This window comes from Macaca thibetana, chromosome 19 (assembly GCF_024542745.1).
Source record: "Macaca thibetana thibetana isolate TM-01 chromosome 19, ASM2454274v1, whole genome shotgun sequence".
Taxonomy (NCBI): Eukaryota; Metazoa; Chordata; class Mammalia; order Primates; family Cercopithecidae; genus Macaca; species Macaca thibetana.
Window position 1 is genome coordinate 13,820,232 of NC_065596.1, and position 17,282 is coordinate 13,837,513.

Below are 17,282 nucleotides of genomic sequence, written 5' to 3' on the forward strand. Positions count from 1 at the left end.
CTTGCAGTGAGCTGAGATTGTGCCACTGTACTCCAGCCTGGGCAACAGAGGGAGACTCTGTGTCAAAAAAAAAAAAAAAAAAAAAAAAAAAAAGGAAAGACATCCTGATCTCAGGCAGATCCTCCCACCTCAGCCTCTTGAGTAGCTGGGACCACAGCCACATATCACCATGCGCTGCTCATTTTTGTATCCTTTTGCCATGTTGGCCAGGCTGGTCTCAAACTCCTGAGTGCAAGGGATCCTCCCACCTTGGCCTCCTAAAATGCTTGTATTACAGGCATGACTGTGCCCAGTCCTCACATGCCTTTTTTTTGATGCAAGTACGTGGAGAGACAGAAAGGTCTCATGTATCTTCTTCTTTTTGTCAGGGCATTAATTCCATCACGAGGGCCCCACCCTCAAGATTGCATCCAACCCCAATTCCCTTTTTTTTTTTTTTTTTTTGAGACAGAGTCTCACTCTGTTGCCCAGGCTGGAGTACAGTGGCACGATCTCGGCCCACTGCAACCTCGACCTCATGGATTCAAGTGATTCTTCTGCCTCAGCCTCCCAAGTAGCTGGGATTCCAGGCGTGTGCCACCACGCCCAGCTAATTTTTTGTATTTTTAGTAGAGACAGGTTTTGCCTTGTTGGCCAGGCTAGTCTCGAACTCCTGACCTCAGGGAATCTGCCCTCCTCAGCCCCTCAAAGTGCTGGGATTACAGGCATGAACCACTGTGCCCAGCTGTATTATTTTCGAGACAGAGTCTCACTCTGTCACCCAGGCTGGAGTTCAGTGGTACAATCAGGACTCACGGCAGCCTTGACCTCCTGGCTCAAGTGATCCTGCCTCAGCCTCCTGAGTAGCTAGGACCATGGGCACACACAACCACATTCCTCTGGAGTTGACCACTTTGAGCCCAGTGTAGGGCCAGGGATCTTTGGCTTCTGCGCTCAGTATAGACTCTGCAGCCAAATGACTCAGATAAGTGACCTCACCACTCTCTGCCTCAGTTCCTTTTTCTTTGAGAGACGGGGTCTCACTCTGTTGCCCAGGCTGAAGTGTGATGGTGCAATCATTGCTCCCTGCAGCCTCGAATCCCTGGGCACAAGTGATCCTCCTGCCTCAGCCTCTCAAAGTGTTAGGATTACAGGGGTGAGTCACCCGGCCACTGCCTTAGTTTCTTTATCTGCCAAATGGGATAGGGATACTGCCTCCCTTCTAGTGTTTGGGAGAAGGATGAAATGATTATGCAAAATGCTTAGAACAGTACCAGGCACATGGTCTTCACCACGTCAGTGTAAATTATGACTGTTCTTGTTATTCTTATTCCCACCACTGCCCTCCTGGGTCCAGCATCCATCATCACAGTCCCTGGTCTCTTAGCTGCTACGTCTGACCCCTCAAATCCACAAACAGCTGAAAGGACCTAGTTGGGTTATTTTTGTTTTTTTTTTTTTTTTTTCTTTTTTTGAGACAGGGTCTTGCTGTGTTGCCCTGGCTGGTCTCCAACTCCTGAGCTCAAAGAATCCTCCGACTTCAGCTTCCCGAGTAGCTGGGATTCCAGGTACACACCACCGCACTCAGCTTAGAAAGGTTTTTTTTTGTTTGTTTGTTTGTTTGTTTTTTGAGACGGAGTCTCACGCTGTCGCCCAGGCTGGAGTGCAGTGGCGCGATCTCGGCTCACTGCAAGCTCCGCCTCCCGGGTTCCCGCCATTCTCCTGCCTCAGCCTCCTGAGTAGCTGGGACTACAGGCGCCCGCCACCGCGCCCGGCTAATTTTTTGTATTTTTAGTAGAGACGGGGTTTCACTGTGGTCTCGATCTCCTGACCTTGTGATCCGCCCGCCTCGGCCTCCCAAAGTGCTGGGATTACAGGCTTGAGCCACCGCGCCCGGCAGAAAGGTTTTTTTATAAACAAATTCCATCATGCCAAAAAAAACCTCAGAAGAGTCCGGGGGCTGTGGCTCACACCTGTAATCCCAGCACTTTGGGAGGCCGAGACGGGGGGATCACTTGAGGTCAGGAATTCGAGACCAGCCTAGACAACGTGATGAAACCCTGTCTCTACTAAAAAATACATAAATTAGCCAGGTGTAGTGGCTACCTGTAGTATCAGCTTTTCGGGGGGCTAAGGCAGTAGAATTGCTTGAGCCCGGGAGGTGGAGGTTGCAGTGAGCTGAGATTGCTCCACTGCAATCCAGCCTGGGCAACGGGATTGAGACTCCTTCTTTAAAAAAAAAAACCAAGGCCGGGCGCGGTGGCTCAAGCCTGTAATCCCAGCACTTTGGGAGGCCGAGGCGGGCGGATCACGAGGTCAGGAGATCGAGACCATCCTGGCTAACACGGTGAAACCCCGTCTCTACTAAAAAATACAAAAAACTAGCCGGGCGAGGTGGTGGGCGCCTGTAGTCCCAGCTACTCGGGAGGCTGAGGCAGGAGAATGGCGTAAACCTGGGAGGCGGAGCTTGCAGTGAGCTGAGATTCGGCCACTGTACTCCAGCCCGGTCGACAGAGCAAGACTCCGTCTCAAAACAAACAAACAAACAAACAAACAAACAAACAAAAAAACCCAAAAACAAACAGACCAAAAAAAGAAAAAAAAAACCCCTGAAAACTGGAGAAGTACAATCCAGTAGAAAAATAACACGAAATATAATTTTCAATATTCTACTGGCCACATTTTTTTTTTTTTTTTTTTTTTGACATGGAGTCTCGCTCTGTCGCCCAGGCTGGAGTGCAGTGGCCGGATCTCAGCTCACTGCAAGCTCCGCCTCCCGGGTTCCCGCCATTCTCCTGCCTCAGCCTCCCGAGTAGCTGGGACTACAGGCGCCCGCCACCTCGCCCGGCTAGTTTTTTGTATTTTTTTTTTTTAGTAGAGATGGGGTTTCACCGTGTTAGCCAGGATGGTCTTGATCTTGTGACCTCGTGATCCGCCCGTCTCGGCCTCCCAAAGTGCTGGCATTACAGGCTTGAGCCACCGCGCCCGGCCTAACTGATTAATTTTTAGAGACCTGATCTCGCTCTGTGGCCCAGGAGTGCAGTGGTGTAATCCTAGCTCACTACAGCCTCCAACTACAAGAATCAAGCTATCCTCCTGCCTCAGCCTCCCGAGTAGCTGGGACTATAGGAGCACACCCCCATGCCTGACTAATTTAAAAAAAAATTTGTCAGCCGGGCGCGGTTGACAAAAAAAACCACGGGAAGCTAGGAAGGACCCAAGTATGAATTCCCCTCCAGAGCCTTCAGACAGGGCATAGCTCTACCATCACCTTGACTTTGGACTTCTAGCTTCCAGAGCTGTGAGACAATACATGTCTGTTTTAAACCACCCAGTTTGTGCTAATTAATTACTGCAAGCCTGGAAATGAATGGAGTCTGTTTCTTCCTCTTCTCCAGCAGGCCTCAGCTTGCCCACCCACAGCTCAGAGGCTTGTCCTGACCTCTAGCTTGGGCAAGTCACCCTGTGTGTGTTCTCAGGTCCACCTGATCACACATACCGTCATTCCTAATCAGCTATGTCATTACTTGTGAGTCTCTAAGTCGGCCGTAAGAACAAAACTCTTAGCCGGGTGCAGTGGCTCACACTTGTAATCCCAGGACTTTGGAAGGCCAGGGCAGGAGGATCACTTGAGCCAAGGAGATTGAGACCAGCCTGGGCAATATAGTGAGACCGTGGTCTCTATAAAAAAAAAAAAAAAAAAAAAAAAAAAAAGCTGGCAGGGTAACACTCATCTGTAGTCCTAGCTACTCCGGAGGCTGAGATGAGAGGATTGAGCCCAGGAGGTGGAGGCTGCAGTGAGCTGTGAGTGCGCCACTGCACTCCAGCCTGGGTACCAGAGAGAGAGAGACCCTGTCTCAAAAAAAAAAAAAAGAATATCCATTATGGCCAGGCACGGTGGCTCACGACTATAATCCCAGCACTTGGGATGCTGAGGCAGGAGGATTGCTTGAGCCCAGGATTTCAAGTCTAAGACCAACCTGGGCAACATGGGGAGACCCTGTCTCTACAAAATAAAAATTAAAAAAATAGGCCAGGCGCAGTGGCTCACGCCTGTAATCCCAGCACTTTGGGAGGCCGAGGCGGGTGGATCACACAAGGTCAGGAGATCGAGACCATCCTGGCCAACACAGTGAAACCCCGTCTCTACTAAAAATACGAAAAATTAGCCGGGCGCGGTGGCGGGTGCCTGTAGTCCCAGCTACTTGGGAGGCTGAGGCAGGGGAATGGCATGAACCCGGGAGGCGGAGCTTGCAGTGAGCCGAGATCATGCCACTGCACTCCAGCCTGGGCGACAGAGGGAGACTCCCTCTCAAAAAAACAAACAAATAAAATAAAATAATAAAAAAAAATAGGCGGGCTTGGTGGCACATGTCTCTGGTCTTAGCTATTTGTGAGGCTGAGGTGGGAAGATCACTTCAGCCCAGGAGCTGGAGGTTGTGACGAGCTGAGATCATGCCACTAACTCCAGCCTGGGTGACAGAGTGAGACCTGGTCTCTGTTAAGAACAACAACAACAAAAAAAACTGGGCCTGGTGGCTCACACCTGTAATCCCAGCACTTTGGGAGGCCGAGGTGGGAGGATTGCTTGAGGCCAGGAGTTGAACACCAGCCTGCACAGCATAGTAAAACTCTGTCTCTACAAAAAGAAAAAAAAGTTGGACTTGAAGGTTCTGGTCGGGGGGGGGGGGGGAAGTCTGAACATCATTAGCCATCAGGGAAATTCAAAATAACATGGAAATCAGATACCCCCCAAAATCCTCTAGAACCTTTAAAATGAGAAACACCAATCTTTTTTTTTTTTTTTTTTTTTTTTTTTTGAGACGGAGTCTTGCTGTGCCCCAGGCTGGAGTGCAGTGGCGCGATCTCGGCTCACTGCAAGCTCCGCCCCGCCGGTTTCACGCCATTCTCCTGCCTCAGCCTCCCAAGTAGCTGGGACTACAGGCGCCCGCCACCTCACCCTGCTAATTTTCTTGTATTTTTAGTAGAGACGGGGTTTCACCGGGTTAGCCAGGATGGTCTCGATCTCCTGACCTCGTGATCCGCCCATCTTGGCCTCCCAAAGTGCTGGGATTACAGGCTTGAGCCACCGCGCCCGGCCAGAAACACCAATCTTAACAAGTGTTGGAGAAGATGTGTAGGGACTAGACTATTTTATTTTATTTATTTATTTTGAGATGGAGTCTCGCTCTGCCACCCAGGCTGGAGTGCAGTGCTGCAATCTCGGCTCACTGCAACCTCTGTCTCCTGGTTCAAATGATTCTCCCAATTCTCCTGCCTCAGCCTCCCCCAATAGCTGGGATTACAGTCAGGCACCACCATGCCCAGACTATTTATTTTATTTTTTATTTTTATTTATTTATTTATTATTATTATTATTATTATTATTTTTTTTTTTTTTTGAGATGGAGTCTCGCTCTGTCACCCAGGCTGGAGTGCAATGGTGCCACCACAGCTCATTGCAGCTTCAAACTCCTGGGCTCAGGTGATCCTCCCTCCTCAGCCTCCCGAGCAGCGAGGATTACAGGCATGTGCTCCCATGTTCCGCTATGGAATATTTTAAGTATGTGCAGCTTATTACATGTCAGGTATTCCTTAACAGAGTTGAGAAAACAAATCGTATGGTGGCATTAGGGCACTGACTCAAAACTGCCCTTGAGTAGAACCCAGTAAGATAACATTTCCTTCTACTGACCGCATTGTGATGTCTGTGCATGAATTTTATCCTGGGCCTTTCAACAATTCAAAAAATGTTTCCGTGCATCTCCACCCGGTTCCCATGCCTCTTAGTGAAATAAATCATGCCTGGAAATCCCTCCCAGGCAGAGCAGTTGTTGGAACAAATTACAGTCTTTAAGAAAACGAAAACTACGTGGATAGGCACTTTCTCACGATAGATCATGTTCCTTGTCAAACTTCCCCCGTTTCTGGGGTCATCCAGTCCCGCCTCTCACGCATCCATTACCCTGTGGGTTATATGAATGATGTTCTAGAAATGAGTCCTGCTAATTACTGCCTTTTTTTTTTTTTTTTTTTTTTTTTGAGATGGAGTCTCACTTTGTTGCCTAGGCAGGAGTACAGTGGTGCAATCTCAGCTCACTGCAACCTCCACCTCCAGGATTCAAGTGATTCCCCTGCCTCAGCCTCCTGAGTAGCTGGGATTACAGGCTTGCACCACCATGCCCAGGCTAATTTTTGTACTATTAGTAGAGACAAGGTTTTGCCATGTTGGCCAGGCTGGTCTTGAACTCCTCACCTCAGATGATCGGCCCGCCTCAGCCTCCCAAAGTGCTGGGATTACAGTCATGAGCCACTGTGCCTGGCCTTGCTGCCTTTGGCTGAAAGGATGCAAAACTCTCTCTCTCTCTTTTTTTTTTTTTTTGAGACAGAGTCTCACTCTGTTGCCCAGGCTGGAGTACAGTGGCACGATCTCGGCTCACTGCAACCTCAACCTCCCAGGTTCAAGTGATTATCCTGCCTCAGCCTCCTGAGTAGCTGGGACTACAGGCGCGTGCCACCATGCCCAGCTAACTTTTGTATTTTTAGTAGAGACAGGGTTTCACCATATTGGCCAGGCTGGTCTTGAACTCCCGACCTCGTGATCCGCCTGCCTCGGCCTCCCAAAGTTCTGGGATTACAGGAATGAGCCACCGCGCCCTGCCACAAAACTCTTTCATTCAACAAATGTATCCAGGGTACCTACTATGCACCAGACACTATTTTGAGTCCGGGCTGCAGCAGTGGAAAATCCACACTGTTGTCTCCCCTTGGGGTTTTGGAGATGGGGTGGAGCACAGAGATGATGAACTCATTACACAAATAATTACACAGTTATGTTTGCAGTAATGATCAAGTAGGAACATACAAGCTTACAAAAGGGGGAAGAAACTGAATCTGGGGGCTGTGATCCAGGAGGACTTCTCTGAGGAAGCCACATTTAAGTTGGGTTCTGTATTAGTCAGAATAGGTCAAGATTTGCTGCAGTAACAAGCCCAAAGCTCAATGGTTTAACACAATCAAAGTTGATTTCTTCCTCAGGCTATGCATCATATATGGGCTGGCAGGGGCTTAGCTCCACACAGTCATTCAGGAGCCCAGGATGACAAGTCTCCCATCATCTTGTGGATGCACTATCTGAAACTCTCTGCTTCGGTTACCACAGAGGAGCAAGAGGCAGACAGGAGAGCCATGCATAAATTTTTGGATGCCTCTGTTCAGAACTGACTGACATACAGAATAATGTATGTCACCTCACTCCTACTTCAATGGTCAGAATTAGTCAGGAGAGCCAGCTATCTGCAAATGGCAGTTTTTCATTCAATGGATTGTTGTCTATGCTGGAAATGTCTATCATGGAATCTAATGGATGAGTAGGAGTTAGCCAAGAAAAGAGAGGAAGGAAATGTATCCCTGGTAGGACAAACGGCACATTCCCAGACACTGGAGGCTGGGTGCAGTGGCTCATGCCTGTAATCCCAGCACTTTGGGAGGCCAAGGAAGGCAGATCAGTTGAAGTCTGGAGTTCAAGACCAGCCTGGCCAACAGGGTGAAACCTGTTCTCTACTAAAAATACAAAATTAGGGCCCGGTGTGGTGGCTCACATCTGTAATCCCAGCACTTTGGGAGGGGAAGGTGGGTGGATCACGAGGTCAGGAGTTCGAGACCAGCCTGACCAATATGGTGAAACCCCGTCTCTACTAAAAATACAAAAATTAGCTGGGCGTGGTGTTACACACCTGTAATCCCAGCACTGGGGAGGCTGAAGTAGGAGAATGGCTTGAACCCAGGAGGCGGGGGTTGCAGTGAACCTAGATTGTGTCACTGCACCCAGCCCAGGTGACAGAGCAAGAATCTGTCTCAAAAAAAAAAAGAAAAGAAAATGAGTCTGGCCTGGTGGCAGGCACCTGTAGTCCGAGCTACTCGGGAGGCTGAGGCAGGAGGATCGCTTGAGCCCAGGAGGAAGAGGTTGCAGTGAGGCGAGATTGCGCCACTGCACTTCAGCCTGGGCAACAGTGAGACTCTGGCTAAAAAAAAAAAAAAAAAAAAAAAAAAGTCAAGTAAAGAAAAAAAAAGCAATTACCCCCAGGTGGAGAAATTATACATCATAGTAATTATACTTCTCAATTGTATCCTTCAAAGGGAAATAAAATTACATTTTTATTAAAGCAATAAAAGGATGTATGCTGTTTGGCAGGCATGATAGCTCACACCTGTAATCCCAACATTCTGGGAGGGCGAGGTTGGAGGATCCCTTGAAGCCGGGAGTTTTCAAGACCAACCTGGGTAACGTAGTGAATTCATGCCAGTAATCACAGCACTTTGGTAGGCCAAGGTGGGTGAATTACTTGAACCCAGGAGATCGAGACCAGCCTGGGTAACATGTGGAGATTCCATTTCTACAAAAACGAAAAATGAAAAAATTAGCTGGCTATGGTGTTGCATGCTTGTAGTCCCAGCTACTTGGGAGGCTAATGGAAGAGGATCACTTGAGCCCAGAAGGTCAAGGCTGCAAGAAACTGTGTTCCACTGCACTCTAGCCTGGGCGACAGAGTGAGACCTTAACCCCCGCCGCCCCCCTGCCCAAAACACAAAAGAAAGAAAAGAAAGATGGACTGCACTGTAGGTGCAGATCTATTGGTCACTGTGTGATCAACGGAGACAGAGTTTCGCTCTTGTCGCACAGACTGGAGTGCAGTGGCATGATCTCGGCTCACTGCAACCTCTGCCTCCTGGGTTCAAGCGATTCTCCTGCCTCAGCCTCCCAAGTATCTAGGATTACAGGCATGTGCCACCACGCCCAGCTAATTTTGTGCTTTTAGTAGAGACAGGATTTCACCATGTTGGTCAGTCTGGTCTTGAAGTCCTCACTTCAGGTGATCCACCCACATTTGCCTCCCAAAGTGCTGGAATTACAGGCATGAGCCACCGTGCCCAGCCTGTTTCTATTTTTTTTTTTTTTTTTTTTGAGATAGGATCTCGTTCTGTCGCTCACGCTGGAATGCAGTAAGGTGAACATGGCTCACTGCAGCCTTGAACTCCTGGGCTCAAGCGATCCTCCCTGCCTCAGCCTTCTGAGTAGCTGAGACTGCAGGCGCCCACCACCACACCACCAGCCCTGGCTAATGTTTTCTTTTTTCTTTTTTTATAAATGGGGTCTCACTGGCTGGGCGAGTGGCTCACGCCGGTAACCCCAGCACTTTGGGAGGCGGAGGTGGGCGGATCACGAGGTCAGGAGACTGAGACCACGATGAAACTCCGTCTCTTCTAAAAATACAAAAATTAGCCGGGGGTGGTGGCGGACACCTGTAGTCCCAGCTACTCTGGAGGCTGAGGCAGGAGAATGGCCTGAACCTGGGAGGCGGAACTTGCAGTGAGCCGAGATCACGCCACTGCACTCCAGCCTGGGTGACAGAGCGAGACTCTGTCTCGAAAAAATAAATAAATAAAATTAAATGAGTTTCTTCCTTCTTTTTCTTTTGTGTATTTTTTTTTTTAGAGACAAGGTCTCATTTTGTTGCACAGACTGGAGTGTAGTGGTGTGATCATGGCTTGCTGTAACCTAGAACTCCTGGGTTTAAGTGATCCTTCCACATCAGCTTCCTGAGTAGCTGTGACTACAGGTGCACATTACCATCGCTAATTTTTTATTTTTTGTAGAGATGGGGGTCTCGTTATGTTGCTCAGGCTGTTCTAGAACTCCCAGGGGCAAGTGATTCTGCCATATCAGCCTCTGAAAGTGCTAGGTTATAGATATGGGCCACCATGACTGGCCAGTGTGCCATTGCTTTAGAAAACGGTCTAGGCTGGGCACAGTGGTTCATGCCTGTAATCTCAGCACTTTGGGAGGCTGGGGCAGGTGGATCACCCGAGCCCAGGTGTTCGAGACCAGCCTGGCCAACATGGTGAAACCGTGTCTCCACAAAAAATACAAAAAATTAGCCAGGTGTAGGCCGGGCGTGGTGGCTCACATCTGTAATCCCAGCACTTTGGGAGGCCGAGGCGGGCGGATCATGAGGTCAGGAGATCAAGACTATCTGGCTAACACAGTGAAACCCCGTCTCTATTAAAAAATACAAAAAAAATTAGCCGAGCACGGTGGCGGGCGCCTGTAGTCTCAGTTACTCGGGAGGCTGAGGCAGGAGAATGGTGTGAACCCAGGAGGCGGAGCTTGCAGTGAGCCGAGATGAGGCCACTGCACTCCAGCCTTGGTGACAAAGCAAAGACTCCGTTTCAAAAATAAATAAATAAATAAATAGCCAGGTGTGGCGGCACATGCCTGTAGTTCCAGCTACTCGGGAGACTGAGGTGGGAGGATCACTTGAACTGAGGAGTTTGGGGTTACAGTGAGCCATGATAACAACACCATTGCACTCCAATCTGTGCAACAGAATGAGACCCTGTCTCAAAAAAAAAAAAAAAAGGGAGAGAGAGGAAGGAAGGAAGGAAAGAAAGAAGGAATGGAGAAAGGAAGGAAGGAAGGAAGGAAAGAAGGAAGGAATGGAGAAAGGAAGGCAGGAAGGAAGGAACTTAGAGTTTGACTGCAACTAAAATGTCCTATATTTGTCCGTGCAATGGAATATTACTCAGCCATAAAAAGGAATGAAGTTGGGCTGGGCGCGGTGGCTCACGCCTGTGAGCTCCCAGCACTTTGGGAGGCACAGGTGGGAGAATCGCTTGAGCCCATGAGTTCAGGACAACATAGCAAGACCTCATCTCTATTTAAAAAAGAAAGAAAGAAAAAAAAAGGGCCAGACAAGGTGGCTCATGCCTGTAATCCCAGCACGTTGGGAGGCCAAGGCGGGTGGATCACCTGAGGTCTGGAGTTTGAGACCAGCCTGACCAACATGGTGAAACCCTGTCTCTACTAAAAATACAAAAATTAGTCGGGTGTGGTGGTGTGTGCCTGTAGTCCCAGCTACTCGGGAGACCAGGGCAGGGAGAATCACTTGAAACCAGGAGGCAGAGATTGCAGTGAGCTGAGATCCCGCCGTGCCACTGCACTCCAGCCTGGGCAACAAGAGCGAGACTCCATCTCAAAAAAAAAAAAGGAATAAAGTACTGATTCATTCTACAATGTGAGTTGACCTTCAATAATTATGCTTAGTGGAAGAAGCTAGTCACAGAATACAATAAATTATATGATTCCACGGATATAAAATGTCCAAAATAGGCAAACCCTTGGCTGGGTGCAGTGGTTCACTCCTGTAATCCCAACACTTTGGGAGGCCGAGGCAGGCGGATCACGAGGTCAGGAGATCGAGACCATCCTGGCTAAGCCGTCACACTTAGACATTCATTTCACAGGCTACATGGGAAGAAAAGGGGAAACAGGCCAGGTGTGGTGGCTCACGCCTGTAATCCCAGCACTTTGGGAGGCTGAGGCAGGTGGATCACCTGAGGTCAGGAGTTCAAGACCAGCCTGACCAACATGGTGAAACCCCGCTTTGACTAAAAATACAAAACTTAGCCAGGGGTGGTGGCACATGCCTGTAATCCCAGCTACTTGGGAGGCTGAGGCAGGAGAATTGCTTGAACCCGGGAGGCGGAGGTTGCGGTGAACCAAGATCTCACCATTGCACTCCAGTCTGGGCAACAAGAGAGAAACTCCCTCTCAAAAAAAAAAAAAAAAAAAAAAAAAAAAAAAAGAAAGAAAGAAAAGAAAACAAAGAAAAGAAAAAAGAAAAAGGAAAACAGCCAGGCAGAAGAATTGAACCAGCAAATCCAAATCCAGGTGCCTGGAGGCTGGAAAGAACGTTTGTGTGGCAGAAACTAAAATCATTGCAGTGTGCTGTGAGCTCAGCTTAGGACAAGTAAGAAGCAGGGGACCAGAGGGGAAGCCCGAGGTGGCCAGGCCTCAGGGCTCCAATGCCAGACCTTTGTAGTTTGTTCACCCCATCGCTTTGTGACTGTGGACAGCTTGCTTAACTTCTCAGATCTCAATCCGGGACATCTATAAAATGCAGACATAAAAGTCCCTTTCCTTCTCACATGATGTTGTGGGTGGGAATGTAACATGGTGTAGAAAGATCAGCACATTGCTCTGCCTTGAACTAACCACTTGACAAATGTCAAATATAATTTTAACAGCTTTATTGAGGTATAATTCAGATGTCATCAAATTCACACATTTGAAATATACAACTGTGGTTTTTAGTGTATTTTACAGAGTACTGCAACTATCACCACATTCTAATTTAAAAAAAAATTTTTTTTTTTTTTGAGACGGAGTCTCGCTCTGTCGCCCAGGCTGGAGTGCAGTGGCCGGATCTCAGCTCACTGCAAGCTCCGCCTCCCGGATTTACGCCATTCTCCTGCCTCAGCCTCCCGAGTAGCTGGGACTACAGGCGCCCGCCACCACGCCCGGCTAGTTTTTTGTATTTTTTTTTAGTAGAGACGGAGTTTCACCATGTTAGCCAGGATGGTCTGATCTCCTGACCTCGTGATCCGCCTGCCTCGGCCTCCCAAAGTGCTGGGATTGCAGGCGTGAGCCACCACGCCTGGCCGGTTTTTAGTGTATTTTACAGAGTGCTGCAACCATCACCACATTCTAATTTAAAAAAAATTTTTTGAGACCGAGTCTTGCTCTGTTGCCCAGGCTGGAGTCAGTGGCATGATCTCAGCAGACTGCAACCTCTGCCTCCTGGATTCAAGCGATTCTTCTGCCTCAGCCTCCTGAGTAGCTGAGACTACAGGCATGCACCACCTTGCCTGGCTAATTTTTTTTGTATTTTTAGTAGAAATGGGGTTTTACCATATTGGTCAGGCTGGTCTCCAACTCCTAACCTCGTGATCCACCCGCCTTGGCCTCCCAAAGTGCTGGGATTATAGGCATGAGCCATAGTGCCCAACTTTTTTTTTTTTTTTGAGACAGAGTCTCGCTCTGTCGCCAGGCTGGAGTACAGTGGCATGATTTCGGCTCACTACAACCTCTGATTCCCTGGTTCAAGCGATTCTCCTGCCTCAGCCTCCCGAGTAGCTGGGATTACAGGCACGTGCCACCACGCCCAGCTAATTTTTGTATTTTTAATTTTAATTTTTTTTTGAGATGGAGTCTTGCTCTGTTGCCCAGGCTGGAGTGCAGTGGCCGGATCTCAGCTCACTGCAAGCTCCGCCTCCCAGGTTCCTGCCCTTCTCCTGCCTCAGCCTCCCAAGTAGCTGGGACTACAAGCGCCGCCACCACGCCCGGCTGGTTTAATTTTTGTGTTTTTAGTAGAGACAGTGTTCACCATGTTGGCCAGGATGGTCTCAATCTCCTGACCTCAAGATCCTCCCACTTGGCCTCTGAAAGTGCTGGGATTACAGGTGTGAGCCACAGTGCCTGATCACATATCTGTATTTATTTTCTTATCCATTTATTAAAATAAACTTGAGCTCATACTGATAACCTCAGTGCAGCAGTACCTGACTTACTTGTCACTTTTTTCCCCAACAGTATGAAACCTAGTTATTCATATCTACAACACATGTACTTATTTGTTCAATGTTACCACGAAGACATTTTCAGAATTGTTGCCCTTGTACTTCTTTTTCTTTTTGTATTTTGAGATGGAGTCTCACTCTGTCACCCAGGCTGGAGCGCAGTGGCACGATCTTGGCTCACTGCAACCTCTGCCTCCCCGGTTCAAGCAATTCTCCTGCCTCAGTCTTCGGAGTAGCTGAGATTACAGGCGTGCGCCACCATGCCCCGCTGATTTTTGTATTTTTAGTAGAGATGGGGTTTCACCATGTTGGTCAGGCTTGTCTCCAACTCCTGACCTCAGGTGATCCACCCACTTCGGCCTCCCAAAGTTCTGGGATTAGAGGCGTGAGCCACTGCGCCCAGCCTGTTGCCTTGTACTTCTAAGAGAAACAAATTTACTGGCTAGAGTACAGCATTTCTGTCCAGTTCAGATAGCTGTTTGAGTGTGAAACCTCGCTGAGCTGCACAAACAAGCCTTTTGCATGTGACTTGGAGTTAACCCTCCGGCCTCCAGTTTGAGCCCTCCAAACCCTGCCTCTCTGGTCTCTGGCTGTGGGAAAGTTGTCAGTTCACACCTCCCTGCAGTCACATTTAAGTTTCAGGACTGTGAAAAAGGGAATGTGGGCCGGGTGCAGTGGCTCACACCTATAATCCCAGCCCTTTGGGAAGCCAAGGCAGCAGGATCGCTTGAGCCCAGTAGTTTAAGACCAGTCTGGGCAACATGGCGAAATCCTGTCTCTACAAAAATACAAAAAACGTAGGTGGGCATGGTGGCGCATGCTACTTGGGAGGCTGTGGTGGGAGGATCCCTTGAACTCAACAGGCGGAGGCTGCACTGAGCCAAGATCACTGCACACTGCACTCCAGCCTGGGTGGCAGAGCCAGACCCTATCTCAAGAGAAAAAAAAAAAAAAAAAAAAAAAAGACCCGGCGGGGTGGCTCACGCCTATAATCCTAGCACTTTGTGATACCAAGGTGGGTGGATCACGAGGTCAGGAATTCAAGACAAGCCTGACCAATATGGTGAAACCATGTCTCTACTAAAAACACAAAAATTAGCAGGGCGTGGTGGCGTGCACCTGTAATCCCAACTACTCAGGAGGCTGAGGCGGGAGAATCGCTTGAACCCAGGAGGTGGAGGTTGCGGTGAGCCGAGATCGTGCCATTGCACTCCAGCCTGGGTGACAGAGTAAGACTCTGTCTCAAAAAAAAAAAAAAAAAGGTTGGGGGAGTGGGGAGGGTGGGAATGGAAGTGGGTGAAGGGGATCTGAGGGTACCATGGAAGGCAGTTTGCACTCTGGAAAGTGCAGACCCAGCTCTGCAAGAGCAAGCAGCGGGCGGAGCTGCCCCTGTGGGTGAGGGTGCTGGCAGCAGAACCGGCCCAGCAGGTGTGCTGGCCTAGGCATGCTTCAGACGGGCGGGCTGCTGCAAGGTATGGCAGGAACATAGAGGCCAGGAGTGCCCTGTACCTGGGAAGAGACAGTTGGCCTGGGGGGGGTGTGGGAGGAGGGATGGAGTGGGGGCAGGTGGTGGCAATGTCTGGGGCTGATTCCTTATGAGCCCATTGCCCTAATTCTTCTTTGGGGATACAGTGGTGACCAATAATACCTTCACTAACATTTGTGGAGCTCTCATTGTGTACCTTGGCTCTGTTCCGGCTGTTCATTTCTTCTTCAACAACAACCTTGGAGTGGGTGCGGTTATCTCAATTTTATTTTTATTTTTATTTATTTTTGTATTTTTTTTAGTAGAGATGGGATTTCACCGTGTTGGCCAGGATGGTTTCGATCTCCTGACCTCGTGATCCGCCCACCTTGGCAGTGGCTCGCACCTGTGGTCCCAGCTACTCCGGAAGCTGGGCAGAAGATTGCTTGACTCCTGGAAAGTCGAGGCTGCAGGGAGCTCTGATCATGGCACTGCGCCCCAGCCTGGATGACAGAGTCTCCAGGCGCTGTCTCAAAAAAGAAAGATCAAAAAGACTGTGAGCCCTTAAGCTTTAGGAATCTGGGCAGAGGGACAGACCTGCCTTCCTGGAGCTGAGGCTGTAGGTCAGAGATACACATTAGTAAAGATGAATAAATAAATGAAATGAACAAGGTGGCTGGGCGCGGTGGCTCATGACTGTAATCCCAGAACTTTGGGAGGCGGAGGTGGGAGGTTCATCTGAAGTCAGGAGTTGGAGACCAGCCTGGCCAACACGGTGAAACCCCGCCTCTACTAAAAATACAAAAATTAGTTGGGCATGGTGGTACATGCCTGTAATCCCAGCTACTCCGGAGGCTGAGGCAGGAGAATTGCTTGAAGCCAGGAGGCGGAGGTTGCAGAGGTGGAGTTTGCAGTGAGCCCAAATCGCACCGCTGTGCTCCAGCCTGGTCAATAGAGAGAGATTATGGCTCAAAAATATAATAAAATAAAACAAAATAAAATAAAGCAAAGTGATTTCAGATAATGCCAACGGCCATTTGAGATGAAGGACAGATCAGGGAAGGCCTCTCTGAGGAGGTGACCAGTTGACCAGCTGGGAAGGGGTAGGGAGAAGGGTGCTCCAGGCCACCTGGCCCCCAGGTTCAAAAGTCTTGAAGTGCGTGTGGAACTCGGAGGAGCCCGGCAGGCGGAAGAAGAGTGAAGCAGAGAGAGGCACGGAAGTAACAGAATGAGACAGATCAGAACAGCACATGGCCTTGTCTTTGTGGGGTCTTCACTGAGGACTTGATCACTTACTCTGAGAAACACAGGGAGCCACGGGAGGGTTTGGAGCAGGAGAGAAACGTGATCTGAGTTTTGGAGCAGGAGAGAAACGTGATCTGAGTTTTAAGAACTGTGGCCAGGATTGTGGACTGGCAGTTAGGGATGGGACTCCCAATATCTGTCGAGATCCTGGATCCTGAGTCCCCAGGGTCCCAAGTCGTGGGAAGGAAGTGCAGGGAGGCAGCGGGAGAGGCAGGCTGCTGCGCCTGGGACCCACAGCCGGAAGAGCCTCATTTTCGAGAGAGGTGAGATTGGCGCCTGGGAGGTGTGAAGCAGCCACCTCCCCACCCTGGGGTGCGGTTTCCCCTTTACAGAAGGAGGTCATTTACTGAGCACCTACTGGGTGCCAGGCACAGCCATGTTGGGAGATCTTCAGCGGTCATCCCAGTGGGCACTATTGGAGTTGACTTGGTTCACAGGACTGTGGCGAACCTGGCACCGAAGGGTGAACACCGTCCCACCCTGCATGTCCCATTGGCTGTGTCTTTGAGCAGAGCAGGCAGGAAAGATTCTGCCCACCCAAGGAACAGCGGGGGCGGGAGGGCTGGGACCCCCAAGGGGCTACATGGGGGCCTGACCTGGCCTGAGTGCCCCCTGAGTTTCCTCCCACAAGGGCATCCCCGATCCACTCTTATTCTCAGCCTCTGGCTCATCTCTCTTGGGCCGCCCTCACCCCTCCTCTCCCTGCGGCCAGCAGGGCCTGAAGCATCAGGGGCAAAGGGCACAGTCCTGGAGAAGGTCGCAGCAGCGGGACCCAGCCTCCCTTCCTGAATCTCAGGGTGGAAGAGCTGGGACCGTCTGGAAGCTCCTGGGAAGTGGGGGTGGGGTCGTTTCGGGGCCAGCGGGACTGGTTGTTGGAGGAGCAGTGGCCTGGGAGAGGCGTGGGAGAGCACCACAAACAGCAACAAAGAGACACGCAGAGACAAAGAGACACGCAGGCAAGAGACTCTGAGATCCTCCTGAGGGAGATACAGAGGAAGTGAGGGAGACACTCATTCATTATCTGGGCATGGTGGCAAGCGACTGGAGTCCCGGCAGCTATGTTCAGCCGGCTGCGATGGGAGGATGGCTTGAGATGGGAGGATGGCTTGAGATG

The 17,282-nt window shown here is 49.8% G+C and overlaps 2 protein-coding genes across 3 annotated transcripts in view; one reads left to right on the forward strand and one right to left on the reverse strand.

Annotated features, from left to right (window-relative positions):
• The window catches only part of SLC44A2 (solute carrier family 44 member 2), a 238,175-nt gene that overhangs the window by 112,663 nt on the left and 108,230 nt on the right, over positions 1–17,282 (reverse strand). The gene's annotated exons all lie outside the window — the stretch shown is intronic.
• LOC126942503 (hsp90 co-chaperone Cdc37) overlaps positions 1–17,282 on the forward strand; it is a 185,881-nt gene that overhangs the window by 46,271 nt on the left and 122,328 nt on the right. The window lies entirely within an intron of this gene.